Here is a 7,071-nt window from a genome sequence, read left to right on the forward strand (position 1 = left end):
TGAGTCCCAGTTTCCTTTTCATCTCTATGGGTTTCCTGTGGAATTCCATTCATTTCCCTTAATTTAGCCTTCATATGTTTCTCTAATTTGTGGCTATAATCCACCAGATCTGTGAGGAAGCTGATGACCAGTGTTTTAAACTGTGCGTCTGAGAGATTTGCTATTTCTTCGTCACTTAGATTTATCTCCGGGGCTTTGAGGTCCCCCTGTGACATTTTTGGTCTGTTCTGGCCCTTTAAGTGAGAGAAGCGGCGCCTTGGAGTCCCAGGTCGCTGGGTTGTGACGCTGTATGTGGGGGCGTGGTCAGAGCGGGGAAATGGCGCGGCGCCGCCGCCGCCGCCGCCGCCGGTCCGACCGCCGGCGCGCAACCGGGCAACCACAGTCAGCTCGCTGCCACCGCCTCCCCACTGACTCCTCCGTAGTTGCTCACCCGGTGGGCCGCTCGGTCGCTCACTAGGTCCAATCCTGGGTTTGGAACCCGTGCGGCTGGATTCGCGCGTCTGGATTCCGCGCCGGGGTCCGACCGAGCCCTCCTTTGTAACTCCTCACCCGACGCCGGTTTCGCCCCTTACCGGTCGGGCAGAAGAATTTGTTGTTAGCGGACTTCCGAAAAGTTAAGTTTTCCGTGTTCTGGTTGTGTTTTCTGATGCTAATATTTAGTTGTCCCTAAACTTGGTTGTGTGCGGAGGCAAGGCACATCCACCTAAACCTCCATCTTGGCGGAAGTCCCCCAATATTTCTTTCTTACGTTTTTCTTCCTCTCTTTCTCTCTTCCTTCCCCTCTCTCTAAGAATAAATAAAATCTTTTTTAAAAAAGACAAAACATTGAAAAAATAGACTTGCTATGTTTTGGAGAGGCGATGCTCATTTACACAGAAAGCTGAAAGAAATGAAACTAATAAATATTTATTAACTGGTGAGTGAATGAATGAATAAATGAATGAGATGGTTCAGCAAACTTTCTAGACACAAGATCAACACACAAACACCACAGTATTTAAGAGGCACTTCTGGAATGGCAGTTTGAGAAGCTCCACATGCCCTCTCTGCGTTGGTCTGTTCAGGCTGCTATAACAAAATATCACTAACTAAGTAGCTTTTAAACAACAGAAATTTATTGCTTATAGTTCTAAAGGCTGAAGTCCAAGTGTATGGTGCCAGCATGGTCATAAGGTACCTCCCCCAGGTCACAGACTTCTCGTTGTGGCCTCACACAGAGCAAGGGACCAACTAAAGGGTGCCTGTGGAGCCCATCTCCTGAGGCATTAATCCATTCACCAGCGCTCCTCTACTCCCCTCCCAAAGGCCTCAACCCACTAATAACATCATGCCTGGGAGTTAAGATTCAACATAGGGGTTTGGAGGAGACATATTCAGACCACAGCACTATCCCCAGTGAAATAACCGTAACTGGTGAAAATTATAAAAACAATCATCTAAAGTCTCTGGAAATTCTTCTAAAGGCATACAGCAAAAGGAAAAACATTTGCTCAAGAAAATATACTAAATCTCAGTAAGACAGTGAGTGTCTCTGGTACTTGAGTCACAGCCCACTCCCTACCTGGCTCTCCCTCCCCCACCCCTCCACCAGCACAGTGTCAAAGAAGCTCCACTGTGGGCAGATGGCTCCAGGAAGACAGGGCTCCCTCTCACCCCACTTTCTGTCCAGCAGTATAGCTTTCCCTTGGGAGGAGCAGATGGCCCCGTGCATACTCATAAGGTGGAAACTCTACCCTAGGCATGGCTGGCCAATAATACATGGAAGGCCACGTCACCCTAACCCTAGCTCACTTGTAGGGTGGAGGCTTTGCAGTTGGAGGCAAGACCAGAAAACCATAGATCACCACCATGCTCAGAGTTGTGCCCATGGAGCAAGGATACCGCCCCAAGAGAACTGGGCTGTTGGCCCCAACCCCAGCTCCAGTGGTGCAGAAGTGCTGCCCAGTGGGGGTGGCAGACTATAAGAATGGAGACCTGAGTTCCATCTATGTCCCTAAAAAGTCTGACTTTACTTGCAACAGATGGTGGAAAATTTCAAACAAAAAGGCATTTTGATAGACAGTAAAGATTTTGTTGTGAAGGAAGAGAAAATGTGTAGTTTCAGAATAGCAGTGAGCAAAAAGGTAGATCATCTAGAATTTAGTAAAGAGAATCAGGGAGGACAGGGAGACAGCTAAGAAGAGTTATCACAGGCTTAAGACAAGCCTCAAGGACTGGCCTCAAAAACTCACATCTGTAAAGGGCCTGACTGTAATTTGATCAAATTGTGGAGTAATACATGCCCAAAAGCATTGTAGAAAACAAGTATTGTCTAAAATATCCAGTTTCAACAGAAAATCTTTCAAAATATGCGGAGAAATATAAAAGTATAATTTATACACAGAAATAAAAGCAGACAAAATAAACTGCTTTTGAGGACAGCCAGATGTTGACTGGAGAGAAACTTTAAAAATAGTTATTATATGTTAAACTAATGAAAGGACATATAGTGGTATTTAAAAGATCAAAGAAAGGCATGATAACAATGTCACATTAAATAGAAAATACCAGTAGAGGTAGAAATTATTTTTAAAAAACCAAATGAAAATTTTGGAGTTGAAAGTAAAATAAACAAAATGGAAAATTCACTAGAGCAACTCAAAAATAGATTTCAGCTGACAGTGGTCAGAATCAGCCCACAGAGAGGGAAAGAGGAAGAGAAAAACAAATGGAGCCCCTGAGAAATATGAGACACCATTCTGTATTACGATGCATGCATAATGGTGACAGCAGGTGAAGAAAAGAGAAGGGACAAAAAGAAGTATTTGGAGAAATATGACTACCCTACCCATCCAGCTGCATGGGTACGCATATGAAAATAAGCCACACAAACAGCAAACAGGAGAGAGCTGCAGTGGCTGTACTCACAATAAACAAAATGGACTTTTAGAAATGTTGCTAGAGATTAAATAAAACATATTATAATGAAAAGGTCAATCCAACCAGAAGATATAACCATGATTAAAATGTAATGAATTGGACAGAGCCTCAGAATACATTTCCCAAAATATTTTTTAAAATATTAATCTATATATTCAAGAAGTTCACCAAAGTCCAAAGAAGATAAACACAAAGCAATTCACATTCAGGCATATCATAGTCAAAATGTTCAAAGACAGAGAAAGTTTTGAAAGCAGCAAAAGAAAATTAATTCATTGCACACAAGGGAACCCCATTAGATTAAAAACTGACTTCCAGCCCTGGCTGGTGTGGCTCAGTGGATTGAGTGCCAGCCTGCAAACTGAAGAGTTGCCGGTTCAATTCCCAGTCAGAGCACGTGCCTGGGTTGTAGGCCAGGTCCCCAGATGAAGATGTGTGAGAGGCAACCAATCGATGTATCTCTTACACATCAATGTTTCACTCTCTCTTTCTCCCTCCCCTCCCCCTCTCTAAAAATAAATAAGTAAAATATAAATTTTAATCTGGCTTCCAGCCAGAAACAATGGCCATATTCAAAGTGCTGAATAAAGAAGCTATCAGCTAAAAATATTACATCCAGCAAAACTATGTTTCCAAATCAATGGAGAGACTAAGACATTACAAAATAAACAAAAACTTCTGGCAGACCCAGTTAACAAGAAATTGTAAAGGGCGTTCTTCAGACTGAGAGCCAATGGCACGATGCAATAATTCAAACTCACAAGAGAACACAAAGAGCTCTGATTAAAGTAATCACATAGGTAATTATAAAATACAGTATTAATACACATTTGTTCTCCTTTCTTCTCTTGACTTAAAAACAATTGCATTACATCCCCCATGGAGGATGGGGCAAAATTATATTTACAGTTTTGAGTACATGAAACACAGAGTTTATCTTATATTATTATTTACTAATTATTGGATTGTTTTCCATACAAACAACTGTAAACCTACTTTCACCCCAACTTGTATATATCTAAACATATGTAAACATATAAATTATATATATTATATTTAAACATACATCTATATATGTTGTATATCTAAGTATACACAACATATATATATTTGTATTGTTGAACCTATAATCTATAGAAATATAGTATATTTGAGTATAACAGTAGGTGAGAACAAAGATGTATATTTAAGAATAACAATGGGTAGAATGATGGAATAAGGAAATGACATCAGACAATAATCTGAATTCATTGAAAGAAATTTTAAAAACCAAAAATGTTAAATAAAAAGATTAATAAGCTCCATAAAAATACTTGCTCTTTTCTATTCTCTCAGCTTCACTAAAACACATAGAATTATAAAAAGTAATAATTATGACAATGTATTAATGGGCTTATAGCTTAAATACACATTATGTCTATATATATACATGTAACAATAGCACAAAACACGATGAGTAGCAAATAGTTCTATACAGGTGCAATATTCTATATCTCACTGGAATTAAGATAATATAAACTTGAAGTAGATTCCAATAAGATCTATATTGTAGCCCTGGAGAAGTTAGTAAGAAACTATCTAAAAACATAGATTTAAACAAATCAGTGAAAGAATTAAAATGTTACAATAGAAAATTACTTAATGAAAAGAAAGCAGTAAAGAAACAGCAAAGGAGGAAAAAGGATATGAGACATGTGGAAAACAAAATATTAGACATAAATTAAACCATATCAACAAGAGCACTGTATATGAATGGATCAACCAGTCCAATGAAAAGACAGGGATAGACTGGATAAGAAACATGATCTCACTGCATGCTGACTGAAGGAGCCACATGTTAGACCCGAAAACACAAACAGGCTTGAAGTAAAAGGAGGAAAAAACATATACCATGCAAACAGCCGCCACAAGAGAGCTGCGATGGCTCTACTTATAACAACACATACTTTAAAACAAAATGCTACATATTATAATGGAATAAATTATAAGGAAAAGGTCAACCCAATAAGAGGATATAACTGTTATAAATATATAATGAACCTAACAAAGGATCATAACACGTGAAGCAAAAATTGACAGAACTAAAGAAAAAATAGACAATTCAACAGTAATTATGGGAGATTTCAATATCCCTCTTTCAATAAAGGGGAAAAAATGAGAAGATACACATGGATACAAAAGACTTGAACAATATCATAAACCAAACAGACCCAACAGACATGAGAGTAGAACATGTACTGTCTTCGCAAAGGCGCAGTCCCCCATTCTCCAATGGAACATTCCCTGGTAGGCCATAAAGCAAGCTACATTAAATGTAAAGTAATTGAAATCATGTAAAGCACATTTTTGACTATGAGGGAATTAAATTAAAAATTAATAACAGAAGGAGACTTGGAAACTTCTCAAATAACTGAAAACAAACAGCATACTCTTAAATGACTAATGGATCAAAAAGAGAAATTATAAATATTTTGAGATGGATGAAAACAGAAACACAACACCCCAAACACAGCTTATTGTATATACAGCTATAGCAGACCTTAGAAGGAAGTTGTAACTGTAAATGCCTATGTTAATTTAAAATTTTTCTCAAATCAATAACCTAATTCTCCACCTTGAAAAACAGAAAAATTAGAGCAAACTAAGCCCAAAGCAAGCACAAACAAGGACATATAAGGATTAGAGTAGAAATAAAGAGAAGAGAATAGGAAAAACAATATAGAAAATCAATGAAAGCAGAAGTCGATCCTTTGAAAGTTCAACAACATTAACAAATCTTTGGCTAGACTAAGCACAAAGGAAAAAAATTGAATTACTTAAGTCGAAAATAAAAGAAGCAACATCACTAATGAATTACCACCCCCCAAAAAAGAATTCTAAGTAAACACTATGAACCATATGCCAACAAATTAAGTAATTTGGATGAAATAGGAAAATTCCTAAAAAACTGACACAAGAAGAAATAGTAAATATGCATAGGCCTATACAAAGAAAAGCCCAGTGGAATGAACATACAGTTGGATCGGGTGGATCAGGTTGAATTTACCAATATGGGGCCACTGAGCAGAGATTCCGGACTTGACGCTGTAGCTTGAGGGGTTAAAAAGTGTTTAGTTGTCTGGACCAAAAAGGGGTGTGCACTGAGTGAAAGTGAGATGTCAAGGGCAATTAGACTGTTAGAGTGGATTTGTCATGTAAGCGCTGATCACCTATCCCTGGAGGGTTCAAAGGACACACTTTTTACACTGGTAAAAAATAAACTGGTGAGGGGAGCCCCAGGATCCTTGAACAGCCCTGTGGCTGCTCTTCTCTTACAGGAGAACCTGTGGCCACTGAACTTAGGATCCTTAATTGCAAGAGGGCTATTTGAGCCCTGGGGTGGCAGGGGCCAAAGAATGGTTTTTAGTGGCCAAAGACGGGGGCAAGGGTCAAATACATAACCAGAACAGTCTGATTCACGGATGCCAACGTCACTGGCCAGTGGATCATGGTGTTTCTAGGAAAGAAATAGATGGGCCATCTATTTTTTAAAAGATTTTAATGCATTTTTAGAGAGAGGGGAAGGCAAAACAAGGGAGAAAAACATCGATATGAGGAGATACGGTGATCAGTTGCCTCTCACATGCACCGCAACTGGAGAGCAAACTCACAACTCAGGCACGTGCCTCGACAGGGAATCAAACCAGGGACCTGTTGGTTCACAGATGACATTCAACCCACTATGCCATACCAGCCAGGGCTGAATGGGCAGTCTATTAAATTTCTACTTAATCTATACAAGCGACAGAGCTCTGGGCCAAGTAAACAGAAATATATGTTGAATCACCAAAACAAAGAGCCCTTAACTGTTTCCCTGACTGAGCCAGTTTACAGTTCCCTTGAGGAAGGACCCTGGTACCCTACCCAAAATTTATACTGGTAATTTTTCTCCTAACTTTCCCCCAAAGGCACTGACAGTCTTTCACCCAAATAACTATGCAGTGGGGGAAGGAAAATAATGAGACTCGGGAAATTACTGACACTGGTTCTGAATTAACATCAGTTCCAGGAAACCCCAAATGTTACCATACCAGCCAGTCAGAGTAAGGGCTTGTGGGAGTTTTAGCTCAGGTATTTCTCACAGTGGGTCCAGTGCATCTCTGAATCCATCCT

Source organism: Artibeus jamaicensis, unplaced genomic scaffold (genome assembly GCF_021234435.1).
Source record: "Artibeus jamaicensis isolate MK-2021 breed Jamaican fruit bat unplaced genomic scaffold, CSHL_Jam_final contig_781, whole genome shotgun sequence".
NCBI classification, from domain to species: Eukaryota; Metazoa; Chordata; class Mammalia; order Chiroptera; family Phyllostomidae; genus Artibeus; species Artibeus jamaicensis.